Source organism: Rattus norvegicus, chromosome 17 (genome assembly GCF_021556685.1).
Source record: "Rattus norvegicus strain SHRSP/BbbUtx chromosome 17, alternate assembly SHRSP_T2T, whole genome shotgun sequence".
Taxonomy (NCBI): Eukaryota; Metazoa; Chordata; class Mammalia; order Rodentia; family Muridae; genus Rattus; species Rattus norvegicus.
The window spans coordinates 71,202,439-71,225,576 of NC_141550.1; the positions used below are offsets into that span (position 1 = coordinate 71,202,439).

At 40.3% G+C, this 23,138-nt stretch overlaps 1 long non-coding RNA gene across 2 annotated transcripts; it reads right to left on the minus strand.

The window, feature by feature from the left end:
- Positions 1-778: 778 nt before the first annotated feature.
- LOC148000259 (uncharacterized) lies at positions 779-22,064 on the minus strand. 2 transcript variants are annotated; one of them, XR_015641326.1, is made up of 4 exons: positions 21,935-22,064; positions 15,880-15,930; positions 2,757-2,841; positions 779-2,215 (listed from the first exon to the last, which is right to left on the minus strand). It is a non-coding gene; the product is annotated as an uncharacterized LOC148000259 (long non-coding RNA). The 2 variants fall into 2 exon arrangements; XR_015641327.1 differs by lacking the exons at positions 15,880-15,930; positions 21,935-22,064 and adding an exon at positions 7,628-7,759 and having other exon boundaries at positions 1,039-2,215.
- Between the last annotated feature and the right edge of the window lie 1,074 nt (positions 22,065-23,138).

Consider the following 23,138-nt stretch of genomic DNA (forward strand, 5'->3'; position numbering starts at 1 on the left):
ACTCATACCAATCTTGCAGTGATCAACTAGACCTCACTTTTTGGTTACCCTGAGATTTTCTTACTTAGCATCAACTCAAATATGTGCATGCAAGCATGCTTGCGTGCGTGCTGCGTGCGTGTGTGCGTGTGTGTGTGTGTGTGGTGTGTGTGTGTCATCTTCTACACTGCCGTTCCGGGTAGTTGGAACGTTAATCTGATAACATGGCCTATGATTGTCTAGGGAGAAGGAAGAGAGGAGGGAAGAGAGAAGTAAGGGGGAATGGAAAAGAAGAGGAAGGGCAAAGGAGGAAAGGGTGGAAAGAAGAAAGAGGAGGAAGAAGAGAGATGAAGAGCATCAGAGTAAGGCGGAAGGAGGAAGGAGAGGAAGAGAAGTGGAAGGAACTGAATAGGAGATTTAAAAACGTTAAACACAAAGCAGCAACCATTTCTCCCTTTATCCCTTAATGGCCAAGACTAAAGTAGAGTTGGCGGGGTGCGAGCCAGATGTTGAGCCCGATGATTGGCAGAAAGGGGCCGCCTGTGTCACAACCTCCATCTGCACACGATTAACAGCTGGCTGGAACAGGTAACCAAAGGCAGCTGCTTTGGAAAAGGCAGAGGTGAAATGCTTCCATGGTGCATGTCATAGACTCTCCGTCCGCTGAAGAGCAACACCGAGTATGGAAACTCTGGCAGACTAGACGGACGGTACCTCATGGATACAAAATGTTATTGTACATTATTACTCATTGGAATAGTTTGTGGCAAAGACAAATTCTTAGAAACAACTGGCCATATAGTCTTGTAGTTTAATAACATATGTGTCAGCCAACAGACATATGCCTTAACAGCTTTTAATTATTTCTACTGTTTGCTTACTTCTTTGCATTAAACATGACTTCAGTCTTTTGCATATTCATCTGAAATCTCCATTCTCTTACCTTGGTTATCACTTCTCTATTAATTGCTGCCAAGTCTGTGGGGATTTTTTTTTTATGCAAAAACAATCAGCCTTTCTTCAGGCCAAACAGCTCCATTTACCTTGAACTTTTTTTTTCCTTCTTCTATTCATAGTTTCTGCAGATCTCTTTCCTGGCAAGAGGGAAGTTTCGACTGCTTCTGCACCAACTTGTCAGTTAACTCTTCAGCTCAAGTATAACCCTGTTTTACAACCATCATCCTGGCAGCTTGGCAGTTTCGCTCACAGGTGTGTCTCAGGGGCAAAGCCATCCCTGGTGTTCTAGGTTTAACCCCGTTAATCCCATAGGAGATTATGCAAAGGGGTTGTGCCTGATGTGCTACTGCTCTGGTTTGGATTTAATAGAAATAGTTTGCCATTGAAGAGGAACAAAGGGGTTTTTGATATGCCTCACCATTGACTCTCATTGGGTTAAGGCAAGGCACAGATTCTGAAGCTACTCTAAGTACAAAGATTTTCTCCCTCCTCTCCCCCAACCCCTCTCTTCTCTCTTTCTCTCCCCACTTTCCCTCCGTGTGTGTGTGTGTGTGTGTGTGTGTGTGTGTGTGTGTGTGTGTGTGTGTATAAGTGTGGAGACAAAGCTTGGCAGGAGATATTGCCCGAGTGTTCTTCACCTTGAGGTCTCTTACTGACCCTGGATCTCACTGACTCAGCTGGATTGGCTGGCCAGCTAATCCCAACAATTATCCTGTATCTGCTTCACTCCAACTCCAGCACTATGATTACGGAAACATGACACCATCCACGACCTTTCGTAGGGCTGCGGGGGACTCTGTATGCATGTCCTCGTGTTCATGTGATGTGACAGGCACATTTCCAGCTGAGGCATTTCCCCATCTACAGTCTCCACTGGCTACTTCCCATGAAGCAAACAGACAAACAGGGAAGGAAAACAATTTTAGACAATAATTTGACTGAAACTCTCAGGCGTACCTTACAACGTGTTCTATGTATGTCCTCCACAATCATGGGTGGGTCATTACCCTTGGAAATTAATAGCATGGGTTCTGCTCACTCTTAGACTAATCCTGTGACAAAACTGCTATGATTTATTAAAAAAATTAAAACCCCATGCACAACTCAAAACACCCATAAATAATCCAGAATAATCATGTGATAGACAATGCAGACACATGGAGAGTCATGTACTTTTTATAACATAGGCTCAAGGATGCACGAAAAGCCAAGATGATGGACGATTCAGGCTCTTTTGAGAGCTCTGTGCTTCGTGACTCCAGCAAAAACCGCAGGCAAGCTGCCAACCAGACAAGGAATTAGCAATCAGTCGTATATTCTTTGAAGTGTGTCAAGTGCTGCTTCCCACCCAGGCACATCTTTTTCCACCTGGCGAGTGGATGTCTTATTTCCATCTCCTTTCTGCAAACAACTCAGCAATTCTGAGAGCCCCCAAAACAGGATGCTTGGCCACATTCATCCACATCCATCCACACCTGCTTTCCCTCCCTCAGCTCTGCCTGGTTTCCATCTTTCTCATGGCTCCCTGTGTTTTCTTATCCAAGAGAGCACAATGACCAAGAACTGGGCTCTGAGTCAGAGGATTCCCATCCAATGGAGGGCTGCCAGACTAAAGTTCAAGTGCCCCGTGTTTGATTTCAGCTGGATATTTTTGTTTTAGGATTATCAGGTGCTGGTTATTAACTAGTTCTCTCATACCCACAGTTTCAATTAAATATTATGTATTTGCTAGTTGCACTTGGCAGCCTCAGCCCAGCAACTCTGATCTCTGTCTCTGATGTTTCAGTGACAAGCCATTTAATGTGGGAGGTTCTCAGTACCTTCTTTTGCCAAGAAGTGGTGTGGTAACTGGAACAAATGAAACAGATCAGCTCAGATCTAGCGTCTGTCTTCCACTCCTGGGTCCTGTGAGAACACAGTGAGGGTGTGCTGTTAGCTTAGTGGAGTTGACTGAAACTCTCAGGTATACTTTACAATGTGCTCCATGTATGTCCTCATCAATCATGGGTGGAGCATTACCCTTGGGAAATAATAGCATGGGTTTCATTTACCCTTACAGTAATCCTATGACAAACTGTTATGATTCATTAAAAAATTAAAACAGAGAATCTGGCACAGAACTAGTCTGTGAAATCATAAAGAATTTATAATAATAGATAGAGAAGGAATCAAACACCCATGTTATTCAGAATCCAATCACCTTCTCATAGAATACTCTTTTCACTATTTAATTGAAAATTAATCTCTTTCATACTATCCATCTGTTTAAATGACAAGGCAGAACTGATTGAGTTTGAGCTTTGAAAATGCAACTGAAGAGAATGCATTTGCAATTTGGTAATAAAAGAGTCAAAACAAGTACAGGGAAGCAGCGACGATGGAGAATAGTGTATTACCTGTAGCAGGTGAGGAGAGAGCAGGAGTGATTTGAATTACTTTCAAGCACTGCCCTCCTCAAACAGAAAGCATGGGGAATCTTATTGGGGAATTTATAGGTATTCAAGCAGGAAAGAACTTCAGCAGAAGACACATTACCAACCCTGCTCATTTTAAGGCTACAGTTCAAAGGATAAATACAACAGTCATGTCCTTTGGGGGCATCCTTAGGTCAAGGGCATGAAGCACGTGTTGGAAAGGTCAAAATAATGGACTGGAACACTTTGGGACATGCCCAGCTATTATCACGAAAATAGTGGACAGGACCATTTCTACGCATGCACATCTTTCTCAGCCTGTTCTGGAACACAAAAAGGAACAGGAAACTTTGAAAGTGCACAGATACAGTTGCTCACATTTAATGACATTTGCTTCACTCGGTGACTAATAAAAATAGTATAAATGTGCCACTGATAGTCTTTTCTTCTTTGCTTCTGCATACATCACATCAAGATATGCATGTGCCCAGAACAGCCGAGTGCAGTTGCACCACAGTAAGTTTGACTTAGAATTTATGTTGTGATAATTTTAATGATTCTATGACATAAGCTGTGTCATTAATGAGACAGCCGGACTCCTTTATTCTTTCTCGGACCTTTCTCCTGCTAGCTTCCTTCCACGGGACTCAGGAAGATTTAAGATGGGCTCATGGATTGGGGAGAAGAAAGAATGTATGTTGAGTATATTATTTGGAACAAAAATAGCTGAAGGCTTAATGATATCTTTTTAGGTCATGTCAAAATGTGCCCAGGGTGAAATCAGTGCTAGCAAAAGAGTCACTTGAGATCATGCAAGCTTGGCTGAAGGCATGACTGGGATCTGCCTGACCACAGCATATTCTGCTTTTGGATGCAAGATTCCCACTTGTTTTTATGGATTAATCTTTGACCACGGCTTTATTGCCTCTGTGGATACTTTGATGACAAGAAAAGATGCAGAATTCCTTAGATGAAAGTACAAAAACCCTACAAAGTATTCAAGAGGTACACTGCAGAAAATAATGAGCCTGAAACCCCCTCTCTCATTCTCATTCTGCTGCTCTCTTGTGTGTGTGTGTGTGTGTGTGTGTGTGTGGTGTGCATCTACCTTTCTTATATGTGTAAGAGACACATTTTCTCACTGGCTTGGAGACTTTATTAGGTACAATAAGTTGATTGAAAAATGATCCCCACAAATCTGCCAGTCTCTTCCTATGTAGCACTAGGGTTACAAGAAAGCAACATCCTCAAGATTTGGTTTTTTTTTTTTTTTTATTTCATCTGTTTGTTTTCCCCCACAGGTCTGGGAATCAAACTTACATCTTGATGTTGGCAAGGCAAGCATTTTACTGACTGAGCCATCTCCCTGTCCCAAACTCATGCTGTTTTATGACTTCCTTCTTTTCTGGAAGATACAGTGTTGCATACTTAACTATATAATATCCTACATTACTGCCCTCCATACTTATGTAATTACTGTAACATCCCTCAGCTCTCATGAGTTTTCTCTCACAGTTCATACTCTAAGAGCATAAAAACATCATCAATATGAAATATTCTCTTTGTAATGAGGAGCCTGATTCTTCTTTCAAGAAATGGACATGAATTGGGACAATATAGGCAAATGTGGACCTGGATGAATACATGGGTGGATACATGTTTTGCTCTTTCCTTTTTTTCATCCCTAGAGTGCACAGACTCTGCATGGATCAGCTGAGTCCAGAGTACTGCAGTGAGAATATCTCACAAACCCAGCTTGAAGGAGACCCAAGCTAATCTCTGATGTGCGGCTTTCATAACACCTGCACCCCTGACTCAAAACAGCCATATTTTGTCTCCTTCGTGCTTTTCAAACCTTCCTCTAGCATCCCGCTTTTCCTTCAGAGTCTGTTGACCCATCCACTACAGAAGTCCAATTCAGTCTAGCCTCTTCACTGACATCTTTCCATCCCACCATCTGATGTTATTTACTTTGATTGCACTAAGTGAAAGCTCACTTCCTTATTACACAAAGCAGCAGTTAGAGTCTTTAAAACTAATTTTGTGTTTAGCGTGCATGCAGGCATGTGAGGGTCAGATAAAACTTGAAGAAGTTGAATCTCTTCTTCTACCTGTAGATCCTGGTGATTGAAGACAATGTTATCCGATTTGGTAGCCATCATCTCTATGTGCTGAGCCCATTAGGCAACCCTATGTATTCCATCAGTAAGGTTTTCTACGATGAGAGATATCTTGATGTGGCTTATCAGAAGAATATTTTCAGGACAGCCACTGTTGGAGATGATGCCAGATAAATAAATCTCACCTCTAATAAGGGTTACTTTAAAAATGGGCAACTATTCTGAGCTCTTATGTATCCAACGTATGAAGAAATTAATTTGATTCCATTTAATGGTGCCATTTTAAGGTACGCATTGTGGCACGGTTTTGATAAAAGGAAACCAGACAAGAGGTGTTCAGTGACATCTCTGTGCTACTCATCACTGAAAAATACCTGAGAGAAACAAAGTTCCCACCATCACCACCGGGTTCCATTGCTTTTCGACCTGTAGCATCATGTAGAAACATCATTGGGGAGAGAAAAAGTGGCAGAGGTTTGCAGCAGAGGAAGAGTGTTCAGCAATGTCAGCTAGCAAGCAGAATGTCAGACCAGAATGGCAGAGAATATTATACCACATGTACATATCTTCCGAGTGATAGTCCCAGTGACTCATCCCCTGCAATGAATTTCCTACATCCTAGTTTCTACCACTTCCCCATAAGGCTATCAAATTATGTGTCCATAATGAGTTATACTGATGAAGGCCAGAGACTGTGTGATAATCCCACCTCAATGACTGAATAGCCCGGCAAGAGTAAAAGGTTCCAGCACATGTGGTCTTTTGGGGTTCACTCCATATCCAAACCACAACACTGTTTCAGATCACATAGTATGTGAGTGACTTGGGGGGCTCTAAACATATTTGATTCTAAAGTTCCCAAGAAGTATAATGACAATGATTCAGTCAATGACACAGGCCCTCAGTTACGCCGAGGGACAGAGTCTGTGGTCATTACGACTAAAAATTCTTCTACTGCAAAACTTTCTATTTCCATGGAGTAGAGCAAATACCTCCCCCACCAGGAGTTGTCTCCACAGTCTTCTAAGATGAAAAGAAAAAGGATCAAACTGATAGAGAAAAATAGACTCACATTTACAAAAGTCCAAGACTTTTGGGAAAAACAGACAAAACTATACAAACATAAAAAACATTAAGGTGTTAGTTATATGAGGACATTCTCTTTCAAAGAACCTTACATCGTATTGTATGTTCACACTCATATTGTGTGTAAAAATCACATGATTCCGAATGAAGTCTGATTCCCCAACATCATGCAGAATCACCATCTCTTGATGGCCCACGACTGCCACCCTGTTCACCCTCACACATGTTCCCTGCTCCCTTGAGGTATGTCAACTAGATTTTCTTTAGTTTTACTTGTTGTATAGTTAGGGTGTTTTCAATACCATGTGCACTGGGTATATTCACTGACTTTCCAAATGCTAAGGTGACTCTGATTGGAAATCTCTTTTTATACCTACAGAGAAGACAGGATTTCCATTCTAGAATCCACATGAGTCCAGCTACCTCCCAGCAGCGTTCCTCATTCTCTTTGTGTCCTTAGCAGCGTGAGCTGACCTTTTGTGTGCCTTGCAGTATGCTGAACATCCTTCCATCCATGCTTAGAGTTACCCATCACCATATTTACTAAGCACTGTTTGTATCATTCATTACACTCTTTGATGTATTTAATTTACTTTTATGTAGTTGTAGCTTAGATTCCTGCTAATATCCGTATCCTACTACATATCTGAAATTGTATTTTGAGAAGGGAAATATTTTTTCATAGTTACGTTTTTTTTTAAATAGATCCAAGCTTAGGTAGCCCTGAAGTTGGATTCTGAAACTCACAAAATGTAATAATTGACATTTTTACATAAGCTCTTATTACACATAAACAGACTTGAAAGTTATAGTTTTCTATACTTCCTATAATTTAAAGTCCTTTCTTGATTGCCAGATTCTGAGGATTCGTTTGTAGCTTCTGTCACGCCTTACCATATATACTCCTTAGTCCATGTGTAAATGCACACGCATGTGTGCACATATACACACCACCCTCATGGCAGTGAGTTTCAAAGGCAGACAAGTTGGGAAGCAATTCTAATTTGAAGCCCGAAGTCCATGAACAGACAGGGAGAAACTGGGGGAAGGAAGCAGATGCTGTTTACGCACCTTTTCTTGAATGAGAGCCGCAGATATCATTTGGAAACTACCTCCTACTGCTCTTTCCCTCAGAGCAGGATGTACTTGCCTTAGTTCCATCTTACTTCAAAGTCAAGATCAACTTTTCAGACTTTTGTATACACCGTCACCATCTGGGCAAGCCAATTAAAACACAGATTTCTGATAAAGAATGCCTGGAAGTGGGCCCAGGCATTTGTCTTTCCAAAGAGGCCCTGTTAAGAGTTCAGGTGTGGAAACCCTGAGTGTGTGCACTAACTGCAGCTACGGTCGTGACTATCTCCATGCCAGCTCCACACCCCCTCTCTCGTGTGTGAGTGTGAGTGTGTGGGTGTGTGTGTGTGTGTGTGTGAGAGAGAGAGAAACAGAGAAAGAGAAAGACAGAGAGAGACAGAGAGAGACAGAGACAGAGACAGTGAATATCTGTGAGTGTTCATATTAGTGAATATAGGGGTGTGTGGGGGTGTGTATGTGTGTCTGTATGTGTGTAGCACACGTGTTGTCACATAACAGCTTAGGACATCATCAGTTCTCGCCTTCTCCCTTTACGCTTAGAGAGTCTCTTTGCTGTTAATGCTCTGTGTACCAGGCCAGCTGGCCTACAAGCCGGGGATTCTCCTATCTCTGCCTCCCATAGCCCTTTGCAGGAGCACTACCTAGACTACAGATGCACACTGCAGCGCCTGGCACTCCTGATGACTCTGGGGGGTATGAATCCTGCTTGTCACGCTTTCCCAGCAAGTGTTTTACCCACCGAGATCTCTTCCAATCCCGAGAGTGTTTTCAGGGACATTTTTTCTGGTCACTGTCCATACCCCAGTGAAATGCTTCAGGTGAACCTTAAACAACATGATTTCCACGGCCCACTCTCCTTGCTTCATGCTTCCTATTTTCCCAACATCTTCCAATTGTTAATTTTTTTCAAAAAAAATAATAATCGCATGTGCATAAGCTGCTGAATTACTATCCAGCCAGACTTCTCCCTTTGTTGGATTTGTTCATGTGCCTGGAAGCTCTGGCGGAGGATAATAAGATAGCCTCGGGAAGCTCAGGTTCGTTTGGCTCTGCTTTAGGCCTCAGCAGCTGCTCGTTGTAAGGATGGGATGGATGACAAAGAAGCCCCTCCTGGCTCTTTTTGGAAACTTTATTCTACAACACTGGTAAACCATTCATGAGGAGTAGCAAGTACCTTTTAGAACTGAAACCTCCATATCTGCTCTGACTTCATTAATATCAGTTTCTCTCGGTTTATTTTAATAACCGTGAAGCCTTAGCTGGAGTTTCTCCTCTGTTCAATATTAAGCAGTGCTTGTTAAAACATACTTGCTGGGGCTTGCTTCATGGTTGACCTAGTTGATCTGCATTTCCTTGATGCAACTGTTAGCATTTTTTTTTTCAAATCAAGGTTTGTATACAGAGAAGAGCCTTTTAAAATGCAGAGAATGCAGATAGAGCAGCCAAAGATTGCTGTTTCTACTTTTTTTCCTCTGGGGCATTTATCTAACGCAACATGCAGAAAAGGAAAACCATTTCGCTTGATACTGACTACAGACTCCTCTGCTTGGGTATCTTTTGTTTCCTGAGGGCCCTGAGTGTTTCCCACAGAGCAGAAACCCATTCCTACATATCTATGTTTACCTGATGAGGAAGTCTTTACATTTAATAGAAAGCAATTTAATAAGAAGCAATAAATAAGAAAAAATTTCAAAATTCTCATCTAAAATAATGAAAACTAGAAGCTGATAGAAAAGTACATTGAAAATTATAAAGGAAAATGAAATCTCTCAGATGGAATTCTATGTCCAGTTCAACTACCAAAATGAGTTGAAAGTAAACATATACTCAGACATGAAAGCTTTCAGTATTTTATCAAGAATCTATTCATGAGAAGTCCTAATTTATGGGGGAGAGAAAGATGCATTGATCAAAAGTCAAGAATTCAGTAGCACAGAATGTCGGAGTTTCCTGGAATTAGTCATGGGAGAGGTGGCTGTAGCCAGGTGCGGCACTGGTTCACCAGGGCAAGCGGCAGGTCTCATAGGTTTCTGCCAAATGACACACCTGACAAGAGGCTTGGTACCCACTGAAGCAGGAGATACTGAGACAACTATGAACTGGGTTATCATGGTGAGAATTATCCTCCATTCCAAAGAAGGAGGCATAAAAGAGCAGGGCTAATAAAACGGGTGGTAAAAGAAAAGTCACAGTTTAGACCAACGTCCTGACCTGTCAACAGTGCTGCTGTCACCAAAGCAAGAAGTACAGATACAATGAAACCTAACTGTGCTGGAAGACAAAGAAGGTTATTGGCACATATCTGGCTACAGGAAAGCAAATTGTCAGAATTTTGTGATTGTCTGGTCTATAGGGTGTTTTCTTTTAGTTTGATTTGTTCTATATCTGAAAATTGTGTTAGAAAAATGCAAAATAACAATTTTTTATTTAGAAAAGTAGAAGATAAACAAAACCAGGGTTTATAAACAAACAAATGTAATCCGAAATTGCTTGTTTTGTAATATAAAGGCAACATTGGATAATTGCTGTTTTCCTAAAAAGCCTTTGAAATATACAGTTTTAACAACTCCCTCCCTCGCTTGCGCTCTCTCTCTCTCTCTCTCTCTCTCTCTCTCTCTGTGTGTGTGTGTGTGTGTGTGTATACACATTTAAGATTACATACGATCATATCATTTATTGATACTCTTGCAAGAATGGTGCTAGTGTCTAAAATGCTGAATACTTTTCTACTTTCTCTTCAGAAGGATGGACTTGAACAGAAATAGTTCCCTCCCTCATCACTAAACAGGAAAATTTCAGAATTTATTTTTGTAGAATGAAACTTTCCTCAAATGTTAATGATTGAGTAGGACAGTGAAAGGTTCCTAAGTATATGTACTTTTTGTAAACAGCTATGTCAGCAGAATTTTTACAAGAAAATTTACATTACTTTGGTATGAACTACTTATATTTCCAGAGAAGAAAGTATTAATTGAGACACGGGACACTCTATACTAAGGATGAGGATCCTAATTCATCCAGGAGGAGGGGGAGGAGGATGAGGAGGAAGAGGAGGAGGAGGGTGAGCAGGAGGAGGAGGAGCAGGAGGAGGAGGAGCAGGAGTAGGAAGAGGAGGAAGAGGAAGAGGAGGAGGAGGAAGAGGAGGAGGAGGAGGAACAGGAGGAGAAGGAGAGGAGGAGGAGGAGGAAGAGGAGGAAGAGAAGGAAGAGAAGGAAGAGGAAGAAGAGGAGGAAGAAGAGAAGGAGGAGAATTGTTATCTGTGGATGGCTCACGGAAGAAATAACTGTAGGTCTAAGGAAGGATGGTAGCAGACACACTAAATTCCAGCACTAAAGAGGGAGAGGCAGTAGGTGGATGTCTGTAGGTTCAAAGCCAGCCTGGTTTACATTGTAAATTCCAGATCAGCCAGGACTACACAGAGGTGCTGTTTCAGAACAATTACAAACTGTGGTTCTACTGAAAGTAGAAAGACATTCAGAATGCAAAGCAATAGTTTCTATAGCTATGAGTATCCTTGTGTGGTAATCCAAATTCTTCTATATTTATGGAATTATTTGTATGAATACACACAACCATTCTGTTACCGGTTTCTTCTATAATTGGAAGAAGTTGGCCTTTGGGATCAAAACCTGACTTTGCCCTTATCTCACTTCTATGCAGACATGACACTCACTGACATTTGTATATGCATACACACCGTGTGTGTGCATACATAACAATGAACACATATACATAAAACACACACTATACACAGACATAGAACATACACATACTCATTCATATGTGTCTCATCCTATGCCTACTTCTACTATGTGCCAACTTGTAAACTTGCACACATCAAGCATTCCCTGAGGAAATAGGTTTAATGCCCCAGTCTAGAAAGAGTGCTACTGCCAACCACCAGGATTGGAATTGTGATCCACTGCATACATGAATCCAGAACAAACTAGGTCAGCTGCATTGGCTACAGGATTAACACTGAATGCCCATGAAAATGTCTAGAATGAGATGATCTCCATCTTCAATCACACATCTGTCCCTTAGGCGGACTTGTCAATTTGTATGGTAATGTTTGTGTTTTAACATACCAATTATTATGTTTTACAAATGTAAAGTTTTATTTGATACCACATATTCTTGTAATGATGAGTTCCAAGACCATTGCCTCTAACATCTCAGGTTAAACTTTTAGAAGGCAGTTTGTGGAAGAATAAGATTCTTTCCATAGTAAAATAGCCTTTCTGAACTTTGTATTTTATGTAAATATTTCATGTTTTAATGATGCCGACACACACACACACACACACACACACACACACACACACACGAGAGAGAGAAAGAGAGAGAGAGAGAGAGAGAGAGAGAGAGAGAGAGAGAGAGAGAGACTGAGATAACAGTAGAGAAAGAGAAAGATAGCTTATTCGTGTCCAAATTAAGGACTATGGCCAGATCACATCTTCTGCCATACTTTTCCATCCTTTACCTTGAAGTGTAAGAGATCAAATCAGGGCTTTGTGCATGAGAGGCAATTGCTCTACCCCTGACCTACATTCCCAGCCCAGACTCCCATCTTACTCAGTCATTATATTACTGACAAAGCTCTGCTAATCTTATTTCTTTTTTTAGAAAGTAACTTCTAAATCATATTGGTTTTGCATAATGTTAATGTATTCAAATATGACATCCAAGATTTTCTTCATCCAATTACCAATTATCTACTTCCTTAACCTATGTTTCTGGCCTATTTATATATCTACAGATGAAATTTACTAGCCATTCCTCATCTAGGCATGTTACAATTCTTTCCTTAGCATGTTTCAAAGGACTAAAGCTAGGACTAGAGTTAAGATCTCTGAAATTTACAATTTGAGGTTGTGGCTGTAGCTAGTGTCAGAGTGTTTATCTATTAGCATTGTACGTGAGGTCATGGTTTAAATCTCTAAACTTCAAAGGAAATGACAGCTCATCTGTAAAGTTAGTCAGATTATAATTGTCTACACCACTTTCTTTCTTTTCATAATTTATAATAAACCAAAAAGAAAACCTCATGAAACATATAGGACCTTCCTATGTGTTGCATACATATGGGTTACTATATGCTATTGTTGTAATTCAAGAAAGTATAAATGTCTCGGGAAAATGTTGTCGTAAAAGGTTGAAGAGGTATTGAATTTTTTTCTGGACAGGTGTTGGGAAGTTTTTTTCTCTTACAGCTTATAGTTTTATCGCCCAGGGAAGTCAGGGCAGGAACTCAAGGAAAGAACCCAAAGTAGGAACGGAAGCACAGACCTTAGTGGAATGCTGTTTGCTGGCTTGTTCCCTGTGGTTTTCTCAGCTAGCTTTCTAGCTACCAGCCCAGGAGTGGAACTACCCACAGTGAGGTAGGCCCTGCCCTATTAATCATCAGTCAAGAAAATGCCCACGGGCTTGCCCATAGGCCAATCTTGTGTGAGAAAGATTTCTCAGTTGAGATTCCCCCTTCTCCAATTAATTGTACTTCGTTCAAGTTGATATAAAGACTGGCAGAAGTGATCCCTTGTCAACTTGACACACAAACACATCATTATTCAACTTTAACCTTTCCTTTCCTCTTTATTCCCCCAAGATCTCATATTAGTATCAGTGTCTCCGTTTAAAACACATTCCAACCTTTAAAACTCCCACAGATTTTCCATTTTCAACCACTTAAAAATTTAGCATCTTTAAAACACCCAGTCTTTTTCAAAGTTGCTTTTCTAAAATGTCTAATCTCTCTAAAATTTTTAGTCTTTTGGAAATATTCAAGTCCCTAAAATTCCATAATCTCTGCAGAATCTAAATTTCAAAAGTTTCTCTAAAATACTCCGAATCTTGCAACTATGGGTTCCTTTAAAATAAAAAGTCAAGTTAAATTTTTTTATTCCACGAATGAAGAACCAGGTCAAAGACACAAAATGAGCAACAACAACAGCAACAATAACAACAACAACAACAACAACAACAACACAGAATAATTCAGTGTCCAATGTCAGGGATTCACTCATGGTCTTCTGGAATCCAAGATCTTGGCCAGTTGCATGTCTTTGGCTCTGCCACCTGTAGCCCACTCAGCTTAAGTAGGCACCAGTTGTCTGTACTCCACACATGTTGCTGTTCTTGGTGGTCATCTTATGGTACCATCATCTCCAAGATGCTGGGGTCTTAGCAACTGAGCTGCACCTTCCCTAATATCATCTCACTGGATCTCTTCAGGATCCTTGACCCTGTCACATGGTGACAAAACTTCACTTTTCTCTATGACCCCTCAACACTTGGGTTTCCATGGCAACTGAAGCCACACCTTTACTAATGGCCTCTCCTGAAGTCAGGCTACTCTACATGACCCCTTCATGGCTTCAAAACAAGGATGACATAGAGAGACTCTTAAAGATTACCAAGCTCTGCTGCCAGCACAAAGCGCAGCTTTGTCTTCTCAGTTTTACAGTTCTGTGTACTGACCCTAAAGAAATACTTTCCCTAAACATTTTGCCTCAGTGATATGGGCCTCTTGTTCCTCACAGATGATGCATTGGTTATGACTGACCAGGACAATAGTTTCTTAGTTCAAAATATTAAACAGCTGGAGATTATTTAGGACTTTCCATTCCCCCAGCCCCCGAAATGTCACAAGCCAGGCCTCCATCATCTGCCCTGCTCTGAGCGTTAAACTGCAACAGCTCATTAAACTCTGAACACTCAGTGGCTCCTCTAGCCCAGTGCTTGATGCCCCCCAAATGTGGAGGTCTTCATGCTCTTCTTAGCCTCCTCTTCCTCTTCTCCTCCTCTTCCCCATCTTACTTGCCCTCCTCCTCCTCCTTCCTCTTCTTCTTTTTCTTTTTCTTTTTCTATTCTTTCCTCTTGTACAGAATAGGTCACTGGAATAGACTGAGAATTAACCCCACCATATGACCTTATTGAGATCTTTTGTGTGCACTTTATGATTATGGAAGGAGAAAGTGCTATTATCAATAGCATATTTATAATTAACCTGACTCTCCTTTGAATGTATTGTGTTTCTTTGTGGAAAAGAATGAAAATTGAGAGTAGGGACCCCGTAGTTACCTATATCAAAATATTTAACCATCCTTAATATTTAATTTTATTAATTATGGGCATGCACATCCACACAATAGTCGAGAGTTCTGAATGATAACATTTGAAGACATTCTTGTAGGTGAAGTTAGGCCTCAAAATCATTTGTATGTTAACATATAAATTGGGGTGGGGAGGCAGAAAACATAAAGTTCCTTCACTGGAATGTTAGAGCAGATATTTAAGTTTTATCTGAAATGTGAGTGAGCCATCTTCCCACTTGCCATGGGAGAAGGACCCGATCACAGAGGATGAAACATTATCTTCTCAACTGCTGATGCCTGCTTTAGGGAAAGGAGGTGTCACTCTTATTATCTTAGTATAATGATGGCAAAGAGAGATTAACAGGAGAAGAGACTACAAAATAATTTAATATATGTTATGTGACATGGTAACCTTGGTAAGGAAATAAAGACCTGAAGGAGCAGGTAGAAGTATATATCCATGGATATATGTGTGTTTGCATATAAGCACATATATGTGCAGATATGGATGTACATGTGAATGTGGCCATGCAGAGGCCACACGATGACCTTAGGGTTCATCCTTATTCATTATCCACTTTAATGAATCAAGGCTTCCTGTAGAGCTTGGGCCTTATCCATCTGCCTTATCAAGCTGGCCAACTTGGCCTGGAAATATGGTGTCTCCTCTGCATGGTGGAATTACAGAAGGGCCACCATGTTCACCTGGCTTTTATTTGTAGGGATTACAACTGTGATCCTCACACTTGTATAGAAAGCTTTTTGTCTCTTAAGCCATCTCTCCAGTCATATATATATATATATATATATATATGACTGGAGCCAATACACACACACACACACACACACACACACACACACACACACATATATATCTCCACACATATATACATACATATATATACACATATATACATATACATACACACACACATATATATATCCACACATATATACATACATATATACACATATATACATATACATACACACACACATATATATGTACATATATATATATATATGCATGTTGTTGATGATGTTTTCCTCGGCTCACCCAAGTGGCTCCTCATATGAATGGATAGATATGAATGATCTGACCATAGCTGGAGGGAAGCAGCAATATTTACTTACTCATACTCTTCTTTGTGTCTTCATATCTGTAGAAGTAAGCAAGTTCCCATGCTGTGTGGATAAAAAGGAAACTCAATGAATTATGGCTTCATGATTGGCTATATGGAAAAAAGATAAGAGGTGGCAAGAGAGTGACCTTCCTGTCTATACTACTCTTCAAATTGTAAGACGCCATGTTACAGAATGATGTGCTCTGAGTCCATTGGCACTCTGAGTTCTCTGATCTTCTGTAGAGGAATGAAAAACATAACTTATATAATGCACAAAATCACCTAGTCTTGCTAAGATTTCACTAATGAACTCCTGACCAATAGGGGCATCATGAACTCCTAGACACATCTGTGGAAGCCATTCTTAAACAAGCTTGGCTAAGGAGTGAATGATCCTACCCAAAGAACAAAGACTTCATCAAAGCGATCAAGAATCCTTCGTTTAAAACTGAAGTGCAAGACACATAGAAGAAATGTGACTACAACTGATACAAAATCATCAGAGTCGGGGACATGATACACGAGGCAGGGGAACAACACAGACCCCTGATTTGGGGATCTTTTACACAGTTTCAAGAAAAATGTAATAAAGGTGAGTTGTGCATGCCCACTGCCCAGTTGTGTGCATTTCTGACATTTTCATTCTTGAGCCTGCAGGTGTGCCTTCAGCCCAGGATACATTGTGAGCCTCCAGGTATGCTAACATTATATATTTTCCACCCTGGCAAATATATGGAGATACAAGGACAAGTCAAGCAGGTAGTTGTCATGTGGATCTTCTTAGTTAAGGTTTTCCTTAGCCTGCTGTTTTTCTGGAGTTTACCTTTCCTCAAAGTAAGAAAAATATATAATTAAAACCAATGGTTTAAAGCATCCCCTCCATTTTATATCCAATTCTAGAGGCTGTATATAAATAAAATTAAACAGTGTAAATGCCCTAAAAAGGAATACATTCAAAATAAAAGAACAAATACTACCAAGAGGAAGGCAAACACAAAAGTTGCTGTGATAAATGGCACTCCAGTTATTGTTGGGCACTAAGATGATTCAGCTCCCCAGCCCTCCTAGTCTCTGTCTGCAGGAGCAGGGTGGCCGGCTGAGGAAGCTACATTTTCCTCCTGAGTACAGTGGTGTTTTCAGGAAAGATTTGTAAAACCGTACTTACCTTTCATTTCCACCCAAAATCTATGTCCAGCTCTAAGTTGGGTGCTTTCAAAAGAGGTTTTACTAAGTAGAATATCTTGCAAAACATGAGACCCTTGAATTGTAACTGACATTTGAGGATGTGAAATATAATTGTCCTTTCACCTATTGCATCTGTTATTAATTTTTATTTATCTTGTGCTTCCCTGTTGTCGAAGAAAAAGCATTTCCATTGTGCATGTGGTTCTTCTGTGTGCATTCCTGAATGCAATAAAATGCTGTTGCTTTTTCTTTATTTGCTGTGTGTGTGTGTGTGTGTGTGTGTGTGTGTGTGTGTGTGTGTGTGTGTGTTATTGGGAGGGGTCAGATGTCAACATTGGGTAGCTGACTCAGCTGTTCTCTGTCTTATTTTTTGAGACAGGGTCTATCACTGAACCTGAAACTGAGCAATTCAGCATAGACTGACTGACCAGAAAAACCCAAGGACTTTCCTGTCACTTATCCTATGCTAGAGTGCTGATTACAGACATATGCTGCTGTGTTCATATATTTACATATTGCTATAGATCTGAACTCAGGTCCTCATACTTGCATAGCAAACGTTTTAACACATGAGGCATCTTCCCAACCCCAAAATTGTAGATGCTTTTGCTACTCATTATCATTTTTAATTTTTTTCCTGATAACATTATTACATTGAAATACTCCATTTTAAAGATTTTTTTCCATAGTTTTCTAGAGTGCAAATGTTAGGAGTATTTTCCTTCACTGTGAAAGGTGCCAACTCTTCAGTGATTGTCTACATGTTTTGGCAACCTGAGTGGACCTTGTGACTGTCCTTGTTTTTGCTCTGACAAGCCTGAGTCATAGGATGGGAGTTCTGATTATACATTCTTATACCAAGAACTAAGGTTCCTTTGGAAAACTTTTGACGATACTAATCCAAGAATGTTTCTTCGTTATTTATCACTATTGGTCATTTTATTTTCTGGTGAGAATTCTTTGTCCTTCAGAGATTCCAGGTGCAGAGCACGACTGTGAAATCTCAGGGATTCTGTAAATCTTTCCAATAGAAATAAGAGATGAAATGAGCCAGGAACTAAGTGCCAAACTTCACTGTTTGCTCTTGGAAAAAGCAAATGTTCTCTGTCTTTTTGTTTGTTTCCCTCCTAACCCCTCTTCTTCTCTCTAATCTGATGATATTTAATAGACTCTAATAATTCCTCTTCCATAAATCCATATATGATTAAAACTATGCATCTGAACATGTGTGCAATAGCCACACATGTGTGAATATGCATATGTGCACACCTATTTATAAACACATGTGTTGATACCTTCATGCCTCTCTCCATTAGATAAAATTGTATACACAGAGATTGTTATCTTTGTATATCTGTCTCTTTACATATACTTATTTATATCAGGAGATATTCACTTCTCCATATACATCTATTTATTTTCTATCTATCTCTATCTTGCTGACTGATTAACTCTCTAGGAAGCAGGATGGCAGTGGAAATGCGTGTTTCCCAGACCATAGCAAAACTGTGTTAAGACTTCTTTTCCTTTGTTTATTCCAGTCTGGATTCTGCTTGCAACAAAGCACCTGTTATTTATCCACCCATCCTGCCAATCTATCAACCCTCGGTGCTTGACATGTTCTGTTCGATATGACAGCTCTGCACTGATGAACAAGAAGTCTCTGATCTGTCGGAGCTTGGATTAGAGGAGGAAAAGGCAGAAGCAAAGGAAACCTCTAGTGGGCAAGGATAGAACTAGAGAAAATAGGCTGTAGCCACACTTCTGAAGGCCGCATTCAATTACACCAGCAAATACCTTTGAGAAGATGGTATGTAAGTTGAGACTTGGAAGGACAAGTTAGTGCTGACTCTGTACATATGTGCAGTGAAGACCTTTAAGGAAGTGACAACGCATCATACAAGTGTCCAAAAGTAAAAAAATAAACCAAAAATAAAAAACAATAAGAAGGGGTTATTTGAGAAAAATGGAACAAGAATAAAATAAACAAAATACCAAGAATATATAGTGAATTATTGTGATAGATCAATGATGATAGATAGTGTGGAAGTACAAAAGACGGAAAAAGACTTGAGAAGGGTCTTGAAAGCCTATTGCTTTCAACTTAGAATCTTTCCCTTGGTTAACTTTAGAAACAGTGGCCACTTTCTGTGAGTGGGAAAACTGAAAGTAGAAATAGCCTTCTCTTTGGATTTTGATACATAGATTTAAAATTCTCATAGACACTTAAACAGAGTCAGGTCTCGGAGAAGGAAGGACAGAGACTGGGAAAGATGTGAAATCAGAGACTTGTTATAAAAGACAACACATTTGGGTACAGAAAGAGCATAATTAATTAGAATAAAAGCCATCAATAATAGCTCAAACATACTACCATGCTCAATGGTGAAGGTTTATAATCTATAGCTCTAAAATTTGGAATACAACAAAGATGACCTCTCTGGCTATTTCTACTCTGTATAGCACTGGATTTCCATACCGCAGAGATAAGATGAGAACGGTCAATAAGAGGCATATGAATGAAAAGGGAGGAAGTGACGTTGTCAATGTTTGCTAATGGCATAGTCTCCTTAGAAAATCCTAGCAAATGTTTCAGAATATTCCTATTTGTAATGCATAAAATAAGTTCCCATACATAAAGTTTTTCATAACGCCCTGAGATCAACACCATTTTTCTACACTAATAATGTGCTTACTTTCTAAAGAAGTACAAAAAAAGTAATCCTTGTGGGTGGAGAGGTGGCTCAATGGTTAATAGTGCTTACTGCTTTTCCAGAGGACCTGAGCTCAGTACCAGAACCCAATTCAGGAAACTCACAGCCACCTGTGTGTCCAGCTCAATGGGAAATGGGGGATGGATTTTTGTGTGCACACACACATACACACACACACACACAGAGAGAGAAAGAGAGAGAGAGAGAGACAGAGAGACAGAGAGACAGAGAGAGAGACAGAGAGACAGAGAAAGAGAGGGAGAGAGAGATGGAGAGAGAGAGAAAGAAATACTATCTAGTCTTGGAACCTTGCAAATTGTGACAACTGTAATGGAATTTACAAAGAAAATAAGTCAACCAGATAAGAGATAAATGCTCCCATATTGTCCCTTATACATGAACTCTGAATTATATTATAAAAGTGAATGACAGAACAATGCAATGGTAAGATGACCATCTAGGGATGAAAATATTAGAGCTTGTGAGATCTGCTGCACGATGTGTGATAAATGTACCAAGTATTTCATACTTTATGCTTCAATGTTGTATTTCTTACATGTTGTCATCATGAGAGATGTCAAATGTTTAAGGTGATGAATGTTCTGGTAGCCTGGGCTTGGTCATTACACCTGTACCATAATATCATTTGATGTCCCATAAGTCTATACCTCTAACTTAATCAATAAAAGTAAAGACAGAATGCTTTATGAAACACGATATATTTTTTTTCTGGCATTAGGTTTTTCTGACCAATGCTCTCATAAAATACCCATTAGAAGATTGTGGAAAATTTGAGCCCCCACTGGAAAACACATTCAGTTGTAAAAACAACTTAGTTTTTTTACATTAGTTGGTTTTATTTGTGTGTGAACAGGTGCCACAGCCTGCCTATTAAGGTCAACTTGAAAAAATTCATTCTTCCTTTTATCACGTGGGTCCAGAAACTGAAGTCTTAGCAAGGGCTATGACATCAACTCAGAGTCTTAGTTTTGTTTTGTTTGTTTGTTTGTGTAAAGGAAATTTAATGTAGAGGTAGTCGATAGCTCCTAGAATTTCTATTTGTAGTAGTTCTGTTCAGAGGGGAAGGTGCTTCTGGGTCCTCTCTCTGCCAAACAAAAATACCACCTAAGTTCACACTTCCACTCTTAAGAAAATAATTGTGACTGCATCTTACAAGTGGAAAAGTTGGCCAGTACAGAGTCCTTAAACGGTTTTTCCACAGCCTGTGCCCATGGGATGGAAATATGGAGAAGGCCAGCTAAGTACAAACAGAAACCTTTCAAAAACTCACAGATGGTGACTCTCCTCCCAGCACTTGTGAGATCCCTAATGCTGAATATAGGAGAGCTTTCCCATATCTGACTTCTCCCATCCCCCCTCTCTCTCATGTTTAATTAATCCCCTTTGTCTTACCCTAAATGAAGGAATTATCTTGCCACTTTTACATGTAATTAAAGATACTGGAGAAAACCTTATTACCTCGGATCCAACTAATTCACAAATAATTGTGATTTCAACAAGGCCAGGGAAAGCACGAATAAGAGATAGGCAAATGGATCGAGTCAAGAGTATGGCAGGTGTATAACTCAGCCCGCTGCAGTCCATTGATCCAAGTTTCTTGGAAGCTTCATTTGTACAACTGCACTAAGGAACTGCACTAAGTTCTCTGACTGGGCCAATTCCTTCCACGGTTCTCTGCCACCATAGAGGGAGCTTGTTTGGAAGGCTTTGGAGACCAGGACTCAGAACACCTCCCTTTGCAGGATTGCTTCACTTGCTCTATGACCCATTAGCATGGCCTCTTATACACCCAACTCTCCTCTCCAGGTTTTCTTCTCCCTAGAGCAAGTGTAGAATATTTCAGGGTGTCATTTTTGTAAATTAAGACATTTCTTAGGAATTGTCAGTGAAACAACCCCAGAGGGTGTATAGTGTGAACACTCAGTTCTCGGATGATAGTGCTCTATTAGAAGGGGCTAGAAATATTAGGACATAGGCCTTAGCTGGGGGGGGACAGAACCCACTGTGGATGGAAAACCTTGGTTTCAGCCAGATTCTGCTTCTGGTCCAGGATCTGCTTTCTGACTACCCCGTGTAAGAAACCACAGCTATCCATTTCTGCTACCAAGGACCAATTAATTCATTCTCAATTGCAGGCCTACTCACCTTAGTGGTGTGAAGCCTCTGAAATTATAGGCCAAAGAAGCTCCTCCTCTGTTGGGTTTCTTCTGCCCAGTACTCTGTCACAGCAACTGTAACAAATACGAGTTCCTTCTATGGTGCGAGCAGGGGCCCTGGCATCTCTTTCGGGATGTGGCCTGACGGGTGGGGACTCAGATCTGTTTCATTAGTCAGGTTGCCGTGACTCACGCAATGATTTTTTTTCTCCTTGTTACAGCTAATCTGCATCGTGTCAGTTTCCTCCCTCCATTGAGTCTTGTTCATTGATTGCCACTTTAGGCTAGGACCTGAGGACACACTACATAGATTGGTAATGTGTAGTTCTTTTAATTTGATTTTTAAACAATTTCCAAAGTGCTTATCACTTGTAGACACATTACAAAGTGTGACTCATTTAATTACACTCCCCGTTGAACTCCCATGGCGATAGAGCACACAGCTTATAAAAGCGGAGAGCCAGAAAAACATCCTTAGTAAAGCTGGATTCTGGTTTGAAAAACTGGCTGAGATCACACCTGAGTGGGTCTTGAACGATAAGGGGGCATGTGCTGAAGGAAGAACTGGGGTGATCCCAAAGTGAGATGTTGGGGGGTTGTGCATCTACTGACCGTGTTGATGGGCTCATGAAGAATGCAGAAATCTCAACCTCCTAGAACAATTGTTCATTCTGGTGGCTAGAAGAAAACTCTGTGGAATGGGGAGAAGACCACTGTCAGCAAGTATCCGGCTAATGCTACCATAAAAGAAAAATAATAAACTAAACTAAGTGCGTAGCAGAGAGCTAAACAAATTATATCTGAGGCAAAGCTGGCAACAGAGGCTTGAGATTTCAGCCATTCTGGAGTCTGTCTTGCAAGGAGTGACACAGGAAAGTTCAAGTCTAGCTTAGGCGATTTAGCAGGACCCTGTTTCCAAATATTTGTTTTAAATGAAACGAAATGATGTAATTATATTATAATCTCAAAAAAATGAAAGAAAACACTGAGATTCCCCCTTGCACATTAGCTTGTCTTTTGCCATGGTTATCATTCAGGACTTGCTTACGGAGTTGTAGTGTTCATGTACCATGGCAGTAACTTCCCTTTTCTTTCTAGGAAACTCAATCTCACAGCTGACTTCCAGGCTCTTTGGCCGTTCGTCTTTCTATTTTCTCTTCTGAGATGTACCATGGGCCTTAAGTGTTCTAGCC